This window comes from Schistocerca cancellata, chromosome 6, assembly GCF_023864275.1.
Source record: "Schistocerca cancellata isolate TAMUIC-IGC-003103 chromosome 6, iqSchCanc2.1, whole genome shotgun sequence".
Classification (NCBI taxonomy): domain Eukaryota; kingdom Metazoa; phylum Arthropoda; class Insecta; order Orthoptera; family Acrididae; genus Schistocerca; species Schistocerca cancellata.
Window position 1 is genome coordinate 521,524,142 of NC_064631.1, and position 25,136 is coordinate 521,549,277.

The 25,136-nt window shown below is 42.8% G+C and overlaps 1 protein-coding gene across 2 annotated transcripts in view; it reads left to right on the top strand.

Annotated features, from left to right (window-relative positions):
- The window catches only part of LOC126190802 (uncharacterized), a 214,068-nt gene that overhangs the window by 83,059 nt on the left and 105,873 nt on the right, over positions 1–25,136 (top strand). The window contains exon 3 of one of the 2 annotated variants that reach the window (XM_049931359.1): positions 8,556–8,660. The exons of the other annotated variant lie outside the window; for it this stretch is intronic. The gene's annotated coding sequence lies outside the window, so the exon portion shown is untranslated. The remainder of the gene's footprint in view (positions 1–8,555; positions 8,661–25,136) is intronic. 2 annotated transcript variants of the gene reach the window in all.

Genomic DNA, 25,136 nt, shown 5'->3' on the forward strand with positions numbered 1-25,136 from the left:
TGAGTGCCTCTCTGACGGTTGCTCAGTCGTCTCTCTAGGTCGACCGCTTCCTTCTTGACGCTGTGCTCGGCCGTTTTTCACCCATTCCTGCCAACACCGTCGAGAAGATCCATCGTTCCTAGCCAAACTTCGAGCGATTCGTCGATTACTCCAACCGGCTTCTTTGAGCCCAACTTCGTGTCCTTTCTCAAATGTGACATCAGCGTGTATTTTTCACGCTCCTGTCTGCGAGAGACAGTTACTGTCCAACTGAATACACGGAACGAAATTCACAAAGGCTTTGTGTCGTGATGTCGACATCTCCCCTGTTTACTATCCTTGCCTGCTACGCGGTAATACTGCGCTACGGCGACACACACTTCATCTGTCGGCCGCCAAACCTTGCAGTGTTGCATTTTCAATCGGTAACTGTATGAATATCAATTTCTGATCAGTTTTCGTAGCTCCTTCGTAGTGCACCGTCGTTTTTTATTGTTTGCCTTTGAGAGCATTTAAATAGCACGACGCGTTTCGGCACAATGTTGCCATCATCAGCTGCATTACATTAATCACTTGTGGTGAGGTTGATTTTCTGGGTGTGCCAGTGCTGTTATATAGCGAAATATAGCCATTTTTTTTTTGAAATTTTGTTGTTTGCCGCCGGCTGGAGTGGCCGAGCGGTTCTAGGCGATTCAGTCTGGAACCGCGCGACCGCTACGGTCGCAGGTTCGAATCCTGCCTCGGGCATGGATGTGTGTGATGTCCTTAGGTTAGTTAGGTTTAAGTAGTTCTAAGTTCTAGGGGACTGATGACCTCAGAAGTTAAGTCCCATAGTGATAAGAGCCATTTGAACCATTTTTTGTTGTTTGCCACACAGAGCACGGTAACAAACACATCGGAACTTAATACTCATCTATTAATTGGCACGAAAGCCGACCACTGAGAAGAAGTTGTAAATGCAGCATTTCTACGGCGAATGTCAAAGAACTGCGCGGCGGCGGTATAGGAATGTCTATCATGATTGCCGCTGTCCGTCGCGCCACACAATTGTAACGAATTGGTAGGTCATTACTGCGACCAGGCAACTTCAACGTCAGTGGAAGAGTGCGAAGACTGCTACTGAAGACCTAATTAAGAAGCTGTTCTGGCTACGATACTAATCAGACTGCAAAGCGTCACGAGACTTTTTGCCATGGAGTGTGGGAGCAGCCAGATGAGTGTCATTCGCACCTTGCATCGACGCAAATTCCGCCCGTATCATCTGTCACCACACCAGGTACTTGGAGAACATGATTGCGCAGGACGCAGTGGTTCAGTACAATGGACGGCCAGATCCCTTGATTTGACTTCTCTTGATTTCTTTCTATGGGGATCACTGGCAGAAACAGTCTAGCATACAGCCCCAACTACGCCAGACGATGTTAGCCGTCGAAAAGTCACAGCATACAATGGCATATCATCTAGTCACTTGCTTCTCAGTTTAAAAATTTGATTCCGCCAAGATTCGAAAGCAGATTCACCACGCAGCGAGCGAACACACTACCAAAGGGAGCCACACAAATATCTTCTTTATTCTGGTATACTCAAAGTGGTCGGAAATTTCAAAGCCGATTTTCTCGAAAATTTTTGATAGTTCCATCGAACTGCTTTGGGAGAGGTACATTTGAGTACTGAACTTTACGAACCACAAACATAAAAAAATACCAAGGTGCGACTACCATGTGATCCCCTTGTTGGTAGCATAGGTCTGTCTTGCTGCGTATGACGACGCAGCCTGGCATGAGAGTTCCGCTTGACGGTGTCCACACCACAGTAGCCGACTCTCGCCGCGTTTCTTCCCAGTTTCAGTACATTTCTCGGACTCTTTAATGCGTAAGGTTTCTCAACGTCAGTATTATCAAGCGCCTTGTCACTGTGACTGTTGAATGCAGTTACGAAAATTATACTGTTCTATTAAAACAAAAACCATATTTGTTTCAATATCTCGGTTGATACAGAATTTTAGCGTATTATCCATAGAAAACATTGGCAGCTCTCCATCATACTGTCAATGGCGGGAAACCTCGTTGCGGTATCTGAAACCACTCACTAAATAAAAGGAGTGCTACGAATTAAAATTACGTCTTACGTGAGTCACCCTGTTACCTACCAAGTTACAGTCCTTAGCTACTTGCTGGTAGCTAAAAAGTGATACGAAAGAGGACTTACAAATAAAATCAATTCAAGGGAAAGTGCACTATATCTGTAAAGGGAATGCCACGCAACATGTTACTCTAACCATTTCTAGAGTGTTGCTTTACGTTTGGAGTTCTTGTCAAGAAGGCATAATAGCGGACAGCAAACCAATGCAGATACAACCTACTAGGATAGTAAAAGGGTGGTGGTTCCAACACAATAGTGTAACTGAAATGCTTGCAAAACTCAAATGAAAATATTTGGGAAAAGGCGACGTTGTTTTTGCGAAACACCGCCGTATACAATCAGAGAATCGGCATTCGACATGAAGTGTTTTGCTACCATTGTCGCATATTTTGCGCTGAGAGCTCAAGAAAAAGAAAGGGAAGACACGTGCACGTACAGAGACTTCTCCCTCATTCAGTACCCGAATCTATAATGGAACAGAAAATCGGTAATATTGGTACAAAGTATCCTCCGCCACACGCTGAAAAGTGCTTGCGGCCTATTTCACGTCGCTGCAAGAAGGTTCCAGACTGAATTAATAATTAAGATGGTTTAATGCTTCAGTTGTTCTAGAAGTTCCCCCTCCCCTCTTTCCACGATCCATCTTATCAAGTATAACGTTCAGAACGTTCGTACAACCGTGGAGGAAAGTACTTCTTTCAGATGCTGTTACACTCGGGCGTCACATTTGCACCTTCTTCGATTTTGGCGAACCATCAGACACCCATTCTGAACTTGGTCGTTTGTGCTACCAGAGACCCATTCTGAACGTAGTCGTTTTGTGCTACGTTCATATTGATAACACCAGGTCACGTCAACATCGATGGTTTTAAATAAATGGTTCAAATGGCTCTGAGCACTATGGGACTTAACATCTGAGGTAATCAGTCCCCTAGAACTTAGAACTACTTAAACCTAACTAACTTAAGGACACCACCCAGCCGGCCGAAGTGGCCGTGCGGTTCTAGGCGCTGCAGTCTGGAACCGCGAGACCGCTACGGTCGCAGGTTCGAATCCTGCCTCGGGCATGGATGTGGGGGGGTGGTTAGTGTTTAACGTCCCGTCGACAACGAGGTCTATAGAGACGGAGCGCAACCTCGGGTTAGGGAAGGATTGGGAAGGAAATGGGCCGTGCCCTTTCAAAGGAACCATCCCGGCATTTGCCTGAAACGATTTAGGGAAATCACGGAAAACCTAAATCAGGATGGCCGGAGACGGGATTGAACCGTCGTCCTCCCGAATGCGAGTCCAGTGTGCTAACCACTGCGCCACCTCGCTCGGGGCATGGATGTGTGTGATGTCCTTACGTTAGTTAGGTTTAACTAGTTCTAAGTTCTAGGAGACTAATGACCTCAGACGTTGAGTCCCATAGTGCTCAGAGCCATTTGAACCATTTGGCACCACACATATCCATACTCGAGGCAGGATTCGAACCTGCGACCGTAGCGGTCGCGCGGTTCCAGACTGAAGCGCCTAGAACCGCTCGGCCACTTCGGCCGGCGCGGTGGTTTTTTCCAGAAAAGAAACGTCCTCGTCGTTGCATTGAAGTCAAGTCGCAGCAGGCGTCGACACGTCATTTTTTTTGTTCGGGAGTCGAGCAGTGCGAAACAAACTTTGCACGCACGGTTGTGTTCATCAAAATATTCAGGAGAATGTCTGGAACGGTTGGCTTCGAGATATTCAGTTCGTTGCTACACACATCAGAAAAAATTTTGCATCACCTCGGTTCCGAGAGTTCCGGAACCTGTACTGAAAATTGGAATAGAGATCAACATAAACATCATTTCCGCCCATTCTATTGCTCATGAAAATCACATATTGCATGTTGTAACACCATACAGCGAGACCTTCAGTGGTGGTGGTCCAGATTGCTGTACACACCGGTACCTCCAATACCCCGTAGTACGTCATCTTGCATTGATGCATTGTGGCATACTATCCATAAATTCAGATTGTCCCACTCCTCAACAGCGATTCGGCGTAGGTCCCTGAGAGTCGTTGGTGGGTCACGTATCCCGTAAATAGCCTTTTCAATCTGTACTAGGCATGTTCGATAGGGTTCATGTCTGGAGAACATGCTGGCTACTCTAGTCGAGCGATGTCCTTATCCTGAAGGAAGTCATTTACGAGATGTGTACGATGGGGGCGCGAGTTGTCGTCCATGAAGACGAATGCCTCACCATCATGCTGATGATGTGGTTGCACTATCGGTTGGAGGATGGCATTCACGTATTGTACAGCCATTAAGGCGCCTTCCATGACCACCAGTGGCGTACGTTGGCCCCACATAATGCCACCCAAAACAGCAAGGAACCTCCACCTTGCTGCACTCGCTGGACAGTGTGTCTATGGCGTTCAGCCTGACCGGGTTACCTCCAAACATGTCTCCGACGGTTGTCTGGTTGAAGTCATATGCGACACTCATAGGTGAAAAGACTGTGATGCCAATCCTGAGCGGTTCATTCGGCATGTTGTTGGGGCCATCTGTACCGCGCTGCATGGTGTCGTGCTTGCGAAGATGGACCTCGCCATGGACGTCGGGAGTGAAGTTGCGCATCATGCAGTAACACGACGTCCTGTGGCTGCACGAAAAGCATTATTCAACAAGGTGACGTTGCTGTTAGGGTTCCTCCGAGTCATAATCCGTAGATAGCGGTCATCCACTGCAGTTGTAGCCCTTGGGCGGCATGATCAAGGCATGTCATCGACAGTTCCCGTCTCTCTGTGTCTCCTCCATGTTGGAACAATATTGCGTTGGTTCACTCGGAGAGGCCTGGACACTTCCCCTGTTGAGAGCCATTCGTGGCACAAAGTAACAATGCGGACGTGGTCGAACCGCGTTACTGACCGTCTAGGCACTGTTAAACTACAGACAACGCGAGCCATGTACCTCCTTCCTGGTGAAATGACTGGAACTGATCGGCTGTCGGACCCCCTCCGTCTAATAGGCGCTGCTCATACATGGTTGTTTACATATTTGGGCGGGTTTAGTGACATCTCTGAACAGTGAAAGGGACTGTGTCTGTGATTCAATATCCACAGCCGACGTCTATCTTCAGGAGTTGGGAACCAGGGTGTTGCAAAACTTTTTTTGATGTGCGTACATTCAGATTTGTGGTACAACGACGTTGCACACTGCAGCCGCACACCCACTTCATATCACTGCCCTCTGACAGCTAACTCGTTGTTTAAAGTTGTTAGTTCAAACTGCCACCGCAGTTACTGCGCTGATGTCACTAATACGACAGGAATGAAATCAGTCTTGAAACCTTGTGGTCGGATAGAGTACACATTGTGTGAAAAAATATGTCCTGATACCTCTCTTCGTGAACATCAGTGTGGGGTGTATCCACCCTTCGACCTTCTGATGAATTTACTGTGAACGCTTTGAGTGACCTGTCTTCATGTCCGCGATGGAATGGCAGCCCATTCTTCCTCGAGAGTCGAAACCAAAGAAGATAGTCATGTCGGATGCTGGTGTGTGGTCCACTAGGTTCAGGTCATGACTTTGCACCGGCCATTCCATTCCAGGAATGTCATTGTCCAGAAACCATTGCCTCCCAGATACTGCTCTACGGCACGGTGCATTTTCATGTTGATACAGACAACTGTCGCCTCCAGCTGTTCCTCTACTGTAGGCAGTGCTGCAAAATGTGTTCATATGCTTCCACTTCTAGCATTTCTTACGCGAAGTAAGAGGACCACACCCTAACAACGAAAACACCACCATAGTATAACAAAAAAAAAAAAATGGTTCAAATGGCTCTGAGCACTATGGGACTTAACATCTTAGGTCATCAGTCCCCTAGAACTTAGAACTACTTAAACCTAACTAACCTAAGGACATCACACACATCCATGCCAGAGGCAGGATTAGAACCTGCGACCGTAGCAGTCCCGCGGTTCCGGAGTGCAGCGCCTAGAACCGCACGGCCACCGCGGCCGGCGCCATAACACAACCTCCCCGTATTTCATTGTTGGCATTACAAATGACGGCAGGGAAGTTCTCCGGACTTTTGTCAAATCCAATTCCTTCCAACGGATTGCAACAGAGCATAGCGTGATTCGTGAATCCAAATCACATGTTTTCAGGCATCTAATGACCAGTGGTGTCGCTCTTTACGTCATCCCACGCGTTGCCTTGCTTCGACTGAAGAAATGTGTGGCTTATCCGGAACTACTGGATCATTGTTCACCATTCTTGTTTAATTCCTTACGCGCAGTCATTGTGTCAGCTCGACTGGGGATACCTTTTAGTAAGTCGCAGGTGATTTCTTCTGATGATGTAATGTGATTTTTTTAGAACCATCCTCCACAGCGCTCGACGGTCTTAGTCTTCAGGACTGCATGGCCTGGGTTTCGCAATTCCACTTCCACAGTCGACATGGAGGGCTCGAAATGTCGCTGACGAATTTGTTACTGAGGTGGCATCCAATGACTAGACCACGTTCGAAGTCACTGAGCTCTCCTGCCCGACCTGTTCCGCTGTCCCTACAGACAAACAATACTCTCAGCCTCCTTTTATACTCTCCCAACATCTAGTAGTCGATTTCGCATGATATAGATGCCGGATTCTATTGATCAGATAGTGTCTGAAGTTGAATGATGTTATACACCGAAGAGCCAAGAAACAGGTACACCTGTCTAATAGTGTAGGACCCCGCGAGCAGGCAGAAGTGCCGCAACAGGACGTGCATGGACTCGACTAATGTCTGAAGTGGTGCTAGAGGGGATTGACACTATGAATCCTGCAGGGCTGCCCATAAATTCGTAAGAGTACGACGGGGTGGAGATCTCTTCTGAACAGCAAGGCATCCCAGATATGCTCAATAATGTTGATGTCGGGAGAGTTTGGTGACCAACGGCAGTGTTTAAACTCAGAAGAGTGCTTTTGGACCCACTCTGTAGCAATTCTGGACGTGTGGCTTGTCGCATTGTCCGTTTGGAATTTCCCACGCAATGCACAATGGACATCAATGGGTGTAGCTGATCAGACAGGACGCTTAGTTACCAGTCAGAGTCGTATTTAGACGTGTCAGGAATTTCATATCACTCCAACTGCACATTCTCCACGTTTCTCCATATCCGTACACGTCCTTCCACTCGATAGAATTTGAAACGAGACTCGTCCGACCAGGCAACATGTTTCCAGTCATCATCAGTTCAAAAAAAATGGTTCAAATGACTCTAAGCACTATGGACTTAACATCTGAGGTCATCAGTCCCCTAGACTTAGAATTACTTAAACCTAACTAACCTAAGAACATTACACACATCCATGCCCGAGGCAGGATTCGAACCTGCGACCGTAGCAGCAGCGCGGTTCCGGACTGAAGCTCCTAGAACATAATCTGCAATGTCTATGTTGGTGGACCCAGGCGAGGCGTAAAGCTTTGTGTCGTGAAGTCATCTAGGGTACACGGATAGGCCTTCGGTTCCGAAAGTCGTTGTCGAAGATGTTTCGTTGAGTGGTTCACACGCTGACACTTGTTGATGGCCCAGCGCTGAAATCTGCGGCAATTTGCGGAAGGGTTACACTTCTGTCGGGCTGAACGATTCTCTTCAGTCGTCGTTTGTCTCGTTCTTGCAAAATCTTTTTCTGGCCGCAGCTATGTCGAAGATTTGATGTTTTACCGGATTCCTGATATTCACGGTACATCTGTGAAATGATTGTACGGGAAAATACGCACTTCATCGCTACCTCGGAGATGCTGTATCTCCTCACTTGTGCGCCGACTCCAAGACGACGTTCAAACTCACTTAAATCTTGATAACTTGCTATTTTAGCAGCAGTAACCCATCTAACAACTGCTGCTGGTACTTGTCTTATATAAGCGTTGCCGACGGCAGTGCCATATTCTTCCTCTTTACATATTGAATACGCATGCCTTTACCGGTTTATATGGCGTTTCGGTGTATTTGGTACCGTCACGCATTATGGCCTTCCTATGCTGGTTACCAGCTTCTCTAACTTATTTAGTAAACGTTCGTGTAAATTTGAGGGTTAGATAGACGTATGATGGGACCTATCTGAATGCTTTCTCTAGTGCGACGGTGACCAAGAGCCGAGTCTTAGACTTTCGCTCGTAATGCCCTACAGTGCGGGCCTCCCTGTAACACCTCACTCGCAATCTTCCAAACTTCACAGCTTCCAGCAGAGCTTGGTGGATCAAATGGTAGAGGGTTTTTCATGAATGACAAAAAGCAAGATTACGATCCTGGTACTGATCATTCCGTGCTGTCAGAATTAAACTTCATCCGTTTCCACTTGGCACTTCACTCATCTGAAGCCAATATTTACGATGACGCGAACCAGAATTTCGGTGTAATAAATGTACTGCATCCTGTAATTGTGATACATGACGTTAAGTCAAGCATTCCTCTTTTCTTTTTAGGGATTGACACTAAACATCTCTTCCTTTCCGCTGTTACTGGGCAGCATCATTTGCACGCATTAACCAAGTTTGTGTGTAAAGGAACACGTGTGGTAATTAACTGAGGTAAGTATTAGTGTGTTTTCTTCTTTGTAAACGAACTCATTGTCACTGATACTTTGGGTGGTCATTATGGTTAAAAAAGAGACAATTCGAGGGTTACAATATCCGACGTTTTTGCTCTTCTAAGGATGAGCCTGCAGCTCTTTTGTAGTAGTTCCTGTCTTGTGGATAGCTGACAGGGAGTAACCGATTCATATACCACTAGTTTATAAGGCAAATACAGCATATTTCGAAAGTTTTTGTGTACGCACCTAGAGCTGACATCGGTGGGTAATTTATTCTCCGGATATTAGCTGCAATCAAGTAAATGCAACATCAGTCTCAAATGTGCGAAAGACTCCTACAATAACTGTATAATGAATGTAGTCATTACTAGGGTAGGACGTTCGAACACCTTCTGCAAACCATCATCAAGAGTATTAGAAATATTATTGCGAAAATTGTTTTATGGTTTTGTTATAGACGTGAGTTACGTTCAATGCTTCGCGCTTTAATTGTGTTAGATAGTTGGTAGTGCGCCAGTGAATACAGTTCAACACGATGATAATAAATATGAGTCCTAAGTGGAAGATAAATCGTACCGTTCTTTCGGATTCGTGTTCGAGGTCCTCAAACATCATTTAGCATTTTAAAATGCGACTTCAGGTCGCCCCACGCACTTAGTAATGGTCACAAAATGATTTAGCTGCCGAGATGAAAGTACTTTGCAATAACGTGAGAAGCAAAGTATTGAAGATGAATTTTTTTGTAGAGACATTTGTAAAGTAATAAATATTTTTCAATAAAATAGTGTATTAACAGTAACATCAAAGTATATATTAATTTGTAAATGTCTCTATTCATAAGTAAGTGACGTAGGGCCTGGTATACACGACAAGTAGCATGTAGCACCCGTTACTTTCGCTTATGGCGGGAACGAAGCGTCGTGGCACATAACACCACAACCCAATAAACGTAAGTGAGCATTTCTAATCCTTCATCATTTAACAATGGCCCAAAATCCACGGAGATACGTCGAACAGGACCCACACCCGGTAGCATCACAGGTTACTTGTGGTCAAATGGTTCTTACGATAACCAAAACTGGTTCAAATGGCTCTGAGCACTATGCGACTTAACTTCTGAGGTCATCAGTCGCCTAGAACTTAAAAGTAATTAAACCTAACTAACCTAAGGACATCACATACATCCATGCCCGAGGCAGGATTCGAACCTGCGACCGTAGCGGTCGCTCGGCTCCAGACTGTAGCGCCTAGAACCGCACGGCCACTACGGCCGGCAATAACCAAAACTGATAACATTCAAAAGAAATGAAAGAAATTACGATCTAGACCGTATATAAATAAAAAGACCTTTTGATTCCATGTTGCCAAAATTTCTTATAGTGCAATGATTACATCTTCTTTTGTTTGTTCCTATGACATATCTACTATTTACGCAAAATAATTTTAATAAAATCATTTACATTCAGTTCTTCTATTCTTCCATTGTTTAGATGGAATTTGGTTCAGAATTCGGATGTCTGTATTCAAATGCATATTAGTAATCATATAATAACAATAATCGAAGTGTTCATCCAGTAATCGTAAAATAACAAACATTTGTCTGAATTCAACATTTTCATTTTGCGGAATACTTATCTGTTACCATTTGTCGCATATTTTCTTTTATCTCTTGAATAGTACAAACTACATTTCTCAATGCTTCTGTTACCTTTTCAGTTTGTTTATCTTTAGTCTTATTAATATGTTCTAAACGTTTTCATTTATTCATAAATTTATATTCTGCATTAGCTCTGCTATTAGGTAATAATCAATGATTATAACCTAATCTGGTTTCTGGTTTGTTAGAATATAAAAGAAGTGTATGTAAACGGCTTTCATTGATAAGTTTAGCTGATTGTTTATTTCCTCTTAGGGGTGTACGAGACAGAAAACTTTTAAGTTTCATAAATTTCTTTATCTTTTCCATAATGTTTTTAGTGTTTCTCATACTCCAAAGAAGACCGACTAATATCTTCCTAAAGTTGGGTAGCAGCTTTTGCAGGAGCTGCAGGGAAAACAGTCTGGCTGATAGACAGATCTGGACTTGTAACATTAGCCGTCATTGCTTTGCCATGTTTGTACGGAGAACTGTTGAAAATCTGATATTTCCTGAGGACGTACGTGGTTTAGTGGTGATTGCATCCCGCTGAGTAAAATATACCACAAGTAAATTGGTCCCGCAAATGATTATTCTGGAACTGGAAATTAGAGACGTAAGGTCGGTATTGTTGTTCCCGAATTTGTGGATAGTGTGAGACGTACGGAGGCGTTCATTGTGGGTGAGGAGGAGTGGAAACTTGGTGAGGTGGTAAGACGCGGCATTCGCTCCCATTCGATAATTTCGTGCTGCGTCACTACGGTACCAACACAGTCAACATGCGTACTATGAATTATGTTTCCCCAACTTCTCGCTGTTCGCTGTGAATACTTTAGGGAGAATAATGTGTTGCAGGGCACCGCCGTGTGTGATGTGTGTGTGTCTGTGTGTGTACTCGTGCGGGTCTGATGACGCGTGCGTGGTGAGGGCGTCGTCGGCGGGCAGGATGGCGTGTGATTAGGCGAGGGTGCAAGAGGGCGACCGGCGCGTCCCGGCCGGAATACAGATCATCCGCCGTTATCACACGCGCCTCGGAGCACGGCCCGACCGCCCTTACGTGCCTGATTGATTGACTGGCTGACTGATTGATTGGCCGGCCGCCGCCGCTGCGCTGAATGCCAACGATTCGGCGTGGCTCACCCGTGGCCTGTGGCGGTTTGCACACCACGCCCCATCTGTGTTTGCCATTGCCGTCGCCAGAGGACGTACTCGGCTGCCGTATTGCCAGTTGTCGACAAGCAGCGGCTGCACATATTTCTAACATTAGCAGCAGATCGCAGACTTAAAGTACTAGAATACAGAGAATTTCAAAGTGAATATACAGGGTGAGTCATTGACTATTGCTACCTAGAATAACTCCGAAAGTACGATAGTAGCTGAAAAGTTTGTGTGACAGTTGTTGCATGGGACAATAGGGGCCATAGTGTAAAGCTCGATTTTTGCTGCAGGGTGGGGTCGCGTCAGAGATATGAAGGTCAGCCTGAAAGGGTCCTGTAGCCACCTTTCATTAGTCCGGTAGCCCATTTTCACTAGCACTTCTCTTTCTTTTCCTTGTTTATCTTTTCTAATAACTCTCATAGTGGCGTGATTGAAGGAATGTGGTTGTGTGTCACGCTGCTAGAGGGTGAAGTAGTCTGCTGCAGAAAGTCCGCGATAGTGATACAGATTCAGCAGCAATTGTACAGAATAGCCAACTCTCGTAGTGGTCAAGTAGGCAAGGAGGTTTGCGCTACTTGTGAGAAATCCACCTGCGTTAGGTTGGTGGCGGAAATGGCATCTTTTGGTTTTCCGGGCCACGCGGAGCGTGGAGGAGGCTGGAGATGAAAAAGGGAGGCAGTCTGCCGCCGGTACGGGAAGCGTCCACAGCTGTGCTCCAGTCGAAGAAGGGTGAGTTAGACTGACCGCGTGGTGCGTTGTTACTTGGCGAGGGGAGAGCTGTTAGCTTTTGGTCTCGCTTTTCAACTCTGAAAGATTGCTATGCCTTGTCGATGCAAGGAACGCAAAACTTTGGCAGATTTTTCTTTTAGTAAATTTATATAGCAGACTTGGATCCACCGGAAGAGCGCCATACAAAGGTGTCGATAAGAAGTGAGCACTCGCTTCTGTATGAATGTCTGTTTGCCTTCAGCTGTGCCTGTAGAAGCTTTCATTTTTTCTACATAGTAATAGCTTTGCTTTCTCGTTGCTTGCTTTATATATCTTTCGTCCGTGGGGAGCCGACCACGTGGTTGAACATTAGAGTTTGTTGGGCTACCGTCATCACTAACTGTCCGGTCTCTTATGTTTGTTTTAAAGAACGTTAACTGTTCATGATTGTGTGATGTGATATTGTTGCAACTTGGCCACGATACGTAGAAATTGCGTCTCCACAAACCACGTGGGCACGCGGGTGTACTGCGAAACGTGTACCGTTTAACAAGTTATTGCGATCAGTTATCAGGCAACAGCAGTTGTATGAATGATTCACACCAACGATTTTGGGTGTAGATTATAACGGTGTATGTATCGATGCTTTTCTTTAATGTTTTAGGAATTAATGTTATCAGGAACTGTGTACATGCCTCACATCCATATCTTAGGAATAAATGACTTTATACACGATTTTCTCTTGCTTTCCGAGGTTACGTTTTTACACCTAAGCCACTCACCTCGTAACTTTCCCGTTAGCACATCCAACGCGTTTCCTTACGCACAGGTCCAGTGATTAATTTCCCCTTTTATTTTAAAACAAATGCTTTAGATTAAGTCTTATTTTCAGGTGTGTTGCTGGGAGCTGATCTTCTGCACAGTGTTCATGCATGTACTATTTTATTTTAAATGGCTGATTCTCGTGGACAGTGCACGGGAAATACTATTAATTACATCGCATCCCCTATGAGCGATATCTCGATGTACGTATTTTTATGAGTTTTTGGTCTGTGATCAAATTAATTTATTTTCCGACTCGGCCAAACCTTTGATTAGTTGTATGGTTAGAGTCGGTGGCGACCCTAATCTTCTCACGTTAATTTCACAATCAATAAGCATTTTCATTCCCACTCTTAACGTAATAACCCGTAGAAACAGCTTAGTTACAAGCTTTGTTTTTTAAATTGGGTGCTATACTTTGGTACTTATTTTCTGATAGCGGCCATCGAGACGAATCCAATGATGTGTAACAGTAAGGTCTTTGAAGGTCAACAAAGATCACAAAATTGGCATGAACGTCCTTTTACAGAAGTGATGACCATTGGTATCAATGTAGTGCTGCAATCTTCTTATCATAGATTGAGTGGTATTCCTTATCACTTCGGGACTTATCGAAACACATGGTCTGACGATTCTCTCTCGTATATCGTGCAAATAGTAAATATTCGCGAACACGTCGTATCCATTTAATGTGCCACTCACATGTAAAACTATTCGACGGTTTCGCAATACAACACTAATAGCAACGGTAAGACTAGTATCGTCGAATCAAGCGAATGTGAATGATGTATTCCATCGAACAAGTTGAGCCGTGCGGTTCTGGCGCTGCAGTCCGGAACCGTGGGACTGCTACGGTCGCAGGTTCGAATCCTGCCTCGGGCATGGGTGTGTGTGATGTCCTTATTTTAGTTAGATTTAAGTCGTTCTAAGTTCTAGGGGACTTATGACCTAAGATGTTGAGTCCCATAGCGCTCAGAGCCATTTGAACCATTTTGAACAACAAGTTGACATGCTTCTCATTTACAGAGAATGACAACGAAATTCAGTGAGGGCTAGATTCTTATACACTGAAAGATATCCTCAACTTACTGACCCTACACGTCGTACATTTAAATATGTGAATGATAAATTGAGAAGAACTGGATCTTTAATGCATCAGAAACATATCCATCAAAGGAAAGTTAAATATTTGTGTGATAAATTGAGGACAATAGGATCTTTAAAACATCGGAAACATATCCGGCAAAGGAAAGTTGCTAGCGAGGAAACGGAAATTGGTACTCTTGCCACTGTTGTTCGAAATCCTTGTGTTAGTTCACGTCAAATCTCAAGGGAATATAGCGTGAGCCAGAGCGGTGCTGTTCGTGTTCTGCATCGCCATAAATGTCATCTTACCATATCAGTCTCCACCAAGAATTAACTGGTACGGATTGTATGCGTTGCATTCAGTTCGGCCGATGGGCTCAACTTCAGATCCAGAGGGATGGCACATTTATTAATTCGATTTTATTTACTGACGAGGCTACATTCTGAACCATAGAACTGTTAATTTGCATAACATGTATTATTGGGCAACTGAAAATCCATGTTGGCTGCGGCGGCAAAAACCATGGTGTGGGATTCAGGAGGACAGAATTATAGGCTCCTATTTCATCGAAGGAAATCTTAATGGTAGGGAGTACACCACATTCCTGCAAGAAGTGTTGGGTCTGTTATTGAAAGAAATACCTTTAGGAACAACGAACAGAATGTGGTACCAACGTGATGGGTGTCCGGCACATTTCTGCCTGATGGCTAGAAATGAGTTGCAGAGACAAGTCCCAAATCGTTGGAATGCACGCGGGGGAGATGTGTCGTGGCTGGCTCATTCACCATACTTGACGCCTCTAGACTTTTTCTTGTGAGGATTCGTAAAAGACATTGTTTATAAAGACGTTCCAACCACACCTGAAGATATGCGAGAGAGAATTGTCAGAGCATGTGCTTCAATAAGTGCCGATGTGATAAGGAACACCACTCAATCCATGATAAGAAGATTGCAGCACTGCATTGATACCAACGGTCATCACTTCGAACACCTACTGTAAATGGACGTTCATGCCACCATTGTGACCTACATTGACATTCAAAGACCATACTGTTAAACATCATTGGATTCGTCTCGATAGCCAGTATCAGAAAATAAATACCAAGCTATAGCATCCTATTAAAAAAACAAGCGACCCCATTTAGCTACAAAAAACTGACGCCATATTGTGGACCCCGTTGTCCCATGCAACTTTTGTCCCACAAACTTCTCAGCTCCTACCATATTTTCACAGTTATTCTACCTGGCAATAGTTAGTGATTGACCCTGTAGTGATTACAAACGGCTACAACTACACTCTCTCATCGAAAGTATGGGTGTTACGGAGATTAGTGTGGGGTGTGTGTCCATCTTCCGCCTGTATGTCGGACCGGTCCATGCTGGGAACACGTTCAGTGATGTAGTTCAGTATGTACAGTTAGAAAATGCTGTCTACTACATAAATTGCATTGTGTTATTAAATTTGTACTTTCAGTTTTGAATTTAACCAAGCAAATTAAGTTGTACCCTGCTGAGAGCAGTGACAGAACTCAAAAATGCTTGAAAAAAATCGACTTAAAGAAATCTATAAAACTTGTAATAAAATAATGTATGCATCTTTTTAATTTCAATTAAGTAATTTGGTAGTAAATTTCATTGTATACTCTACAGCAGTGATATGGTCATGTAGTTCTGTGCCTGTCGAATGCCAGGTGTTACCATGTAATTATTAATTTATATCTTGAGTTCTGTCATATTTTTTTTATTTTCTAAACATTTTTTGTTTTTGTTATGCTCCATCATGTAACACTTTTGCCATTTTTCCACTCCAAATAACATATTTTTTACGTACTCTAATTAAATATGACGTTCGAACCTCCATCAGGCAAAATTAGTGCTTAAGCTAAAATAAAAAATGAAAGAAAAGTTTAAATTGTTGCATTAGATAAATACAACATGCAAAATGTTATACAATTTAATGTGGATATAAGGGCAATATAAGGAACACAATTTACGAAAGCATAGAACATAAGTGGGCTCATATAATTTAGCAATATTTTTCTCCAAGGGAAGGGATTCATTAAGAACTTACTTCACAGCACAAATTGCCAATTTTGTTTCCTTGTGCGCTGAAACGCACAAAATTTCGTAATATTTGCAACAGCTGTAATCGTCAAAATAGTGTCTGCTCCTTCAGACAGTCATGCATGTCTGAATGACACCGTAATGTGAGATACAGACACTGTATAAGCACATATATTCTATCGTCATTTTTTTCTGTTTTCCGTCTTTTCCTTAGTTGCTTTAAATTCTTGGAGGTATGCATCGTCTGTGCAGCTAGTTGAAGGCAGTTTGCTGCCAGACGCGTTTCGCTTCATTTATTTGGGAAGCATCATCATCAGTGACCTGTAATACATGTTTCCTTTTTTACACACAATAAACGTATCATGTGGTAGATATAATATGCCGCTGTATTACATTTCGTCGTATCTTTCTCTTGTGTTTTAAAAAGTTTGTAGCACTAAGTTCGTAATATGAACTTATCGTTCAGTGTACTTACGATTTGCAGCGCTGTTAACTTGTGTGTGTGATCCTGGAGATATATTGGTTAGTTTCCATACTCCAGCTGGCCGTATCCGGCGTTCTTGCACCAAAAATTTGTCACATCGCATATATCACTTGCACTTTCCATTTTGTGATCAACATATGTGTGTTTTCGGTGTGTAGCGTTGCCAACTGTTCTTGTTTGTTTGACTTTCTTTTGTTTGTGTTCTGGTTTGATTGTTTTCATTTGTGTGTGTGTGTGTGTGTATTTCCTGTGTCTAACTTTGTGATTCTTTGCTGAGAGGGCGAATTTTTTTTATGACTGTGTGTGTGTGCGTATATTACTGTATGTAAATGTTTTTATTTTATTTATAAATAAAAAGACAAACATTCAACAACAGTTGGCAACACTACACACCGAAAACAAACATCCGTTGATCACAAAATGGAAAGTGCAAGTGATATATATACGATGTGACAAATGTGGATCAAAGAACGCCAGAAACCGGCCAGCTGGAGTATGGAAACTAAAGAATACATCTCCATGACTTCACACACATGAATTAGCAGCTCTGGAAATCGTTAACACCGAACGATAAGTTCACATTACGAACTTTGTGCCACAAAAGTTGATTATAACCTAAAACAACTAGAGAAACATACGACAAAATGTAATATAGCATCATGTCCACCACATGATGTGTTTATTGTATGTAAAAAAGGAAACATGTATTATAAAAAAGGAAACATGTATTATAAAAAAGGAAACGTGTATTACAGGCCAATGATGATGCTTCCCAAATAAATGAAGCGAAACGTGTATGGCAACAAATAAACTGCCTTCAGTTGGTTGCACAGACGGTACGTACCTCCAAGAACATATATTCTAATTTGTAATCATCATCATCATCATAATTTAAGACTGATTATGCTTTTCAGCGTTCAGTCTGGAGCATAGCCCCCTTATACAGTTCCTCCATGATCCCCTATTCAGTGCTAACATTGATGCCTCTTCTGATGTTAAACCTATTACTTCAAAATCATTCTTAACCGAATCCAGGTAATTTGTAATAACCAATGATATTAAAAATTTCAGTCAGCTTATATTATACATCAAAAAGTTCACCTCAGAATGACCCACAAACAACTAACTGCCAGTGGCAACGCCGAAGTAAAGTTGTTCTTGCAGTGGCGGATCACGAAGTAGCCAACAGGGGACCCCACACACCTCCTTCTGAAGTGGACAAATTGCGAAAAAGAGATGTGACCTTTTTTTATACACGTTGACTTCGCGTGTATTTCTATTTCTTTGTGACAAAAACTATAAACTGTCGTTTTTTTTAATTTAATGTCATTTTTAATGCCGGTGTGCGATATGCAGTAACTCAAAATACAATACCTGATCAAAAGCATCCGGATACCTATTACTGGACGTTAATATGATGTGATTCTACCGTTCACTTTTATGGTGGTATGAACTCTGATGGAGACACTTTCAATGAAATGTCCAAATCTCTATTAAGGAATGGCAGTTTATTCTTCATCAAAAGCCGAAATGAGAGATGGCAGTGATTTTAGACGCTGGGGTCTAAATATTTATGTTCTGACGTTCATGTCGGGGCTCTTGGTATGCCCGCATATTTCGGGAATGTTGTGCTCCACGAATCATTGCCTCACAGATGTTGCTTTACGAGCGGGTGCATTATCGTGCTGATACAGTCAATCCTAGTCGTGGAACAGTTCCTCTGATAAACGCAGTTCAAAGTGCTGTCAAATGTGTTCATATCATTCGTCATTTAGCATTTTCTTAAGCACAATAAGAGGACGACGCCCTAGTCACGGAAAACACCTCTAAACCTGAAACTTCCTCGTAAATTATTATTTTTTAAACACTGACATACCGAATTTTTCCTGACAGTGACAAACTTTTTAACCTATTCATTTATTACCCACAATATGCAAGCCCAACGCAATCTGACTGTTCTACATTGACAACATGACTTCTAATAATTAACACAAAAGAACGGTCCTGAATTGTAAGAAATCCTAACAATAATACAAATCCAAAAAACATGAAATTAAAGAAATACAAGGGTTGTCTGGAAAGTTCTCGAAATCACCACTAGAGGTCAGCGTTAGCGCAACGAGTTGTTCACGTGATATTCATTGGACTGGTGCCTGTAAACACGTGCCATGCAGTGCTCTTGGAAGCTGTGGCGGTGACGTGGCTCTGTTTGTTGTTCCCGCATAGTGATTTGCGAAGATGGAAAAAAATCGAGATTCGAGCAGCGATTAAGTATTTCGTACAGAAAGGTAGAAAAGCAAAGGACATTCATGCCTATTTCCAGAATACACTGGAGGACTCTGCTGCTTCATATTCAACTGTTGCCAAGTAGACAAATAAATTTAAATTTGGTCGGCAGGGCTTAGATGAAAATCCGCGCAGTGGTCGGCCAAGATGTGTCACTACTCCAGAAATCATTGCAAAAGTGCACAAAATGGTCATGCAGGATTGCCGATTGAAAGTGCGTGAAATTGCTCATGCCAGATGTCATCTGAAAGGGTATATCACATTTTATCTGAAGAAATACAAATGAAAAAATTATATGCAAGATGGGTGCCGCGACTCTTGACACTGGATCAAAAACGCATGAGAATGGACATATCGGAACAATGTTTGGCCCGTTTTAGGAGTAACGAACAAGATGTTTGCGCCGGTTTGTGACTGCAGATGAAACTTGGGTGCACTACTCTACCCTAGAGATGAAACAGTCAAAACAATAGAAACATGCTGATTCTCCGTCACCAAAGAAAGCAAAGACAATTCCTGTGTCTGGAAAGGTCATGACGTCAGTGCGAAGGGGATACTATTTGTAGATTATCTCCCCACTGGGCAAACAATTGCAGGAGAATACTATGGTAACCTCCTGGACAAACTGCAGCAAAAGATACGCGAAAAAAGGCCAGGTTTTGCAAGGAACAAAGTCATCTTCCATCAAGACAATGCGCGCCCACACTCATGTGCCGTCGCCGTGGCAGAATTACACGAACTAAGGTATGAACAGGTGCCACACCCGCCTTATCCATGTGATAGAGCTCCGTCAGACTTCCATCTCCTCCCAAACCTGAAAATTTTTCTTGGTGGATGAAGATTGACTTCAAACAAAGAATTGATAGCCGGAGTCGACAATTATTTTGCAGGCCTGGAGGAAACTCATATTCGAGATGGGATAAAAGCAATGGAACATCGTTGCACCAAGTGCATTAATCTACAAGGAGACTACATTGAAAAATTAAAAAAAAAATTCAGTGATTTTTTTCTATTCCTTTCCGAGAATTTTTCAAACCACCCTCGTATGAAACTACCTCCATTTCTTTTTAATTGCTTAAACTCATTTCAGTCACGGATCCCAACAGTGCAAACCCCGTTCTTTTTCATAAGTCACTTACCTCACAGAATATCCTCATAACACGAACTACAGCAAGTAGCAACTACAGTTAGCTAAATAAAAGGATTCTAACTACTATAGACTCTAACTACTAGGCGGCATATGGTGAGTGAAAGAAAGATTTTGTTGAAGAGCAAACAATGAATGTATTTAGAAAATTTTACCTTATTCCAGTTCCAAAAACTTTGTAGTTATCAATAATTCCACTGCCCAAACATTATCAACCAAACATCCATCATCATACATTTCTTTGCGTATTTTCTTGTAAACACATCATTTCATCTCACTTTACAATGCAGGTCCTACGAACACAGAGACTTCGCTAAGAATATCATGTCCGTGCACTTCCGTACCCACTCGCTAACTGCTAGTCCGTCCAACCACAGAATTTCTTGTCGAGGGTGCAGAGGGCTGTTAGCGATATTATCACAGTCTACAACGCTGCCAACATGCAAACAGGCTACTTACAAACCGTAGTACCACGTCTTCCGCACTTCACTGTTGGCACTACACAGGTGACACGTAATGTTCTTGAGGCATTCGCCAAATTCAGATCCTTCCATCGGATTGCCACAGGGTTTGGAGTGATTCATCGCTCCAGACTACTCGTTGCCATTCATCCACCATCCAGTGACGTCGCTCTTTACAGCCCCTAACACGTAGCGTAGCATTAACTGCAGAAATGTGTGGCTTACGGGAGGTTGCTAGATCAGTTTAACTGCCCACGCACTGTCGTTCCGCCAGCTGAATTGCTGGCAGGACTTACGTAACTCACGAGTGATTCCTTGCGCTGATTTTATGCGATTTTTCTACGTCCTCTCTCCGCAGTTCTCGACAGTCCATGGCCGTCAGTACATGAGGTCTGCTTGGTTTTGATTTAGCTATGGCTGTTCCTTAGCATGACTACTTCGCAGCCACATTACTACATCTACATGTGTGAGGCGTGTTCAAAAAGTAAGGCGACACTATATTTTTATGAAGAAATACCTATTTATTAGTCAGTATTCATGTTGTCCCCTTCAAATTATTCCCCCTCAGATACAATATACATGTGCCAACGCTTCTTCCAATCCTCGAAGCACTTCTCATAAGCACATGTTTGTACAGCCTTGGGTACTTCCAGCGAAACAGTTTTTATTTCCTCAATGACTGAAAATCTTCGTCCTTTCATAGAACTCTTCAGTTTTGGGAACAGGAACTAGTCGCAGGGGGCTAAATCCCGTGAATGTGGTGGCTGAGGCATGATTTTCGTGTGTTGTTTTTGGCCAAAAAAATCTCTCGCGCGCATGAGCAGGTACCTTGTCTTGATGCAAAACCCATGAATTGTTTTTCCCCAATTCCGGACGTTTTTTGCCTATTTCTTCTCGCAAACGGCGCATAACGTCAAGGTAATACTCCTTCTTGACCGTACCACCTTGAGGCAAAAATTCATGATGCACTACGCCACGGTAATTGAAAAAAAAAAAAAACAGTGAGCAAAACTTCGACATTTGATCGAACTTGGTGTGCTTTTTTCGGTCTTGGCTCTCTGGGAAGCTTCCACTGGAACGATTGGGCTTTGATTTCGACGTCATAACCGTAAACGCATGTTTCGTCACCAGTTATGATCCTTTTGAGCAAACAGGATAATCATTGAGCTATGAGCGATGCTCATACGACGGTTGTTCTGATCAAAATTGAAAAGCTTTGGACAAACTTCGCTGACACACGTCTCATGCCCAAAACATCAGAAAAATTGCATGACACCAGCCGACCGATATGCCAACATCCTCAGCAGCTTCTCTTGCGGTAATTTGACGATTTTCTAAAACAGTTTCTTCACAGCTTTGACACTATGCATATGTTACTGATGTGATGGAGCTTCCAGAGCGAGGTTCGCCATCGGCATCTTCTCGGTCATCTTACAAGTGCTTGTACCACTTGTAAACATGTTTTTTTTACTTACAGCAGCCTCACCGTGTGCCACTGTCAACATTTCAAGTGTTTTAGAGCAATTGATTCCATTTTTACACATAATTTGACGCAAAGTCTTCGCGACATTTTTTCTAATAATCGAAAATCGCCGAGCATACTAAAACACGTCTAACCTTTCTATCTGTCAAAAACAAACGAAGTATGCTGTACACTTGAAACTGTGAACGTATATTCGGGACATTTGTTCCAACATAACAAAAAAAATCGATAATCGAATGTACGTCACCCGCGCAATTTGAAAAGTCACCTTACTTTTTGAACAGCCCTCGTACATGACTGCTCTCCAATTCACAATTAAGTGTCTGGCAAAGAGTTCATCGAACAAACTTCCAGCTATTTCTCTGCCGTTCCACTTTCCAACAGCGCGCGGGAAAAACGAGTACATAAATCTTTCCGTGCGAACTCTGATTTCTCTTATTTCATTACAGTGATCATTCCTCCCTATGTAGGTGACGCCAGCAAAATATTTTCGGTTTCGGAGAAGAAGGTTTGTAATTGAAATTTCGTGCAAAGAGCCTGCTGCACCGAAAAACTCCTCTGTTTTAATTATTGCCACCCCAACTGTCCTATTGTATCCGTGACACTCTGTCCCCTGTTTCGCATTAATACAAAACGAGCTGCCCTTTTTGAACTTTTTCGATGTTCTCCGTCAATCGAGTCTCATGACGTCCCACACCGCGCAGCAGTACTCCAGAAGAGGACAGATAATCGTTGTGTATGCAGTCTCATCAGTAGACATGTTGCATCTTATAAGTTTCTAACAATAAATCGCCGTCTTTGGTTCGCTTTACCCACAGCAGTATCTATATGATACTCCCAGTTTAAATTATTCGTAATTGCGGTCCGTAAGTATTTATTTACATTCTCAGGCTTTAGATTCGTGTGTTTTATCCTGGAACGGAAATTTAGCGGATTACTTTTAGTACTACGATGAATGACTTCAATTTTCATTATTAAGAGTCAGTTGACACTTTTCGTACCATCGTGTCTAAATCATTGCAGAATTTCATCATCTGCAAACAGTCTAAGAGGAGTGGTCAGATTGTCTCCTAAGTCGTTTACACGTAACGTTTCCATAAGAGCGTGCAAAAATTTAACAGGACATGCAGGATGCACCAGTGAACAATTTCAGGTTGGGAATCTGAGGTCGGTGAAATCAGCTTAAGGGGATAGTAGGAATAACATCGCATTACTGTGTAATTGTTTATTTACATTGTTGTTGTTGTGGTCTGCAGTCCTGAGACTGGTTTGATGCAGCTCTCTATGCTACTCTATCCTGTGCAAGCTTTTTCATCTCCCAGTACCTACTGCAGCATACATCCTTCTGAATCTGCTTAGTGTATTCATCTCTTGGTCTCCCTCTACAATTTTTACCCTCCACGCTGCCCTCCAATACTAAATTGGCGATCCCTCGATGTCTCAGAACATGTCCTACCAACCGATCCCTTCTTCTAGTCAAGTTGTGCCACAAGCTCCTCTTCTCCCCAGTTCTGTTCAATACCTCCTCATTAGTTATGTGATATACCCATCTAATCTTCAGCATTCTTCTGTAGCACCACATTTCGAAAGCTTCTATTCTCTTCTTGTCTAAACTATTTATCGTCCACGTTTCACTTCCATACATGGCTACACTCCATACAAATACTTTCAGAAACGACTTCCTGACATTTAAATCTATACTCGATGTTAACAAATTTCTCTTCTTCAGAAACGCTTTCCTTGCCATTGTCAGTCTACATTTTAGATCCTCTCTGCTTCGACCATCATCAGTTATTTTTCTCCCCAAATAGAAAATCTCCTTTAATACTTTAAGTGTCTCATTTCCTAATCTAATTCCCTCAGCATCACCCGACTTAATTCGTCTACATTCCATTATCCTCGTTTTGCTTTTGTTGATGCTTATCTTATACCCTCCTTTCAAGACACTGTCCATTCCGTTCAACAGCTCTTTCAAGTCCTTTGCTGTCTCTGACAGAATTACAATGTCATCAGCGAACCTCAAAGTTTTTGTTTCTTCTCCATGGACTTTAATACCTACTCCGAACTTTTCTTTTGTTTCCTTTATTGCTTGCTCAATATACAGATTGAATAACATCGGGGATAGGCTACAACCCTGTCTCCCTCCCTTCCCAACCACTGCTTCCCTTTCATGTCCCTCGACTCTTATAACTGCCATCTGGTTTCTGTACAAATAGTAAATAGCCTTTGGCTCCCTGTATTTTACCCCTGCCACCTTCAGAATTTGAAAGAGAGTATTCCAATCAACATTGTCAAAAGCTTTCTCTAAGTCTACAAATGATAGAAACGTAGGTTTGCCTTTCCTTAATCTGTCTTCTAAGATAAGTCGTAGGGTCAGTATTGCTTCATGTGTTCCAACATTTCTACAGAATCCAAACTGATCTTCCCCGAGGTCGGCTTCTACCAGTTTTTCCATTCGTCTGCAAAGAATTCGCGTTAGTATTTTGCAGCTGTGATTTATTAAACTGATAGTTCGGTAATTTTCACATCTGTCAACACCTGCTTTCTTTGGGATTGGAATTATTATATTCTTCCTGAAGTCTGAGACTATTTTGCCTGTCTCATACATCTTGCTCACCAGATGGTATAGTTTTGTCGGGACTGGTTCTCCCAAGGCTGTCAGTAGTTCTAATGGAATGTTGTCTACTCCGGGGGGCTAGTTTCGACTCAGGTCTTTCAGTGCTCTGTAAAACTCTTCACACAGTATCATATCTCCCATTTCATCTTCATCTACATCCTCTTCCATTTCTATAAAATTGCCCTCAAGTACATCGCCCTTGTATAGACCCTCTATATACTCCTTCCACCTTTCTGCTTTCCCTTCTTTGCTTAGAACTGAGTTTCCATCTGAGCTCTTGATATTCATGCAAGTGGTTCTCCTTTTTCCAAAGGTCTCTTTAATTTTCCTGTAGGCAGTATCTATCTTACCCCTAGTGAGATAGGCCTCTACATCCTTACATTTGTCCTCTAGCCATCCCTTCCTAGCCATTTTGCACTTCATGTCGATATCATTTTTGAGACGTTTGTATTCATTTTTGCATGCGTCATTTACTGCATTTTTATATTTTCTCCTTTCATCAATTAAATTCAATATTTCTT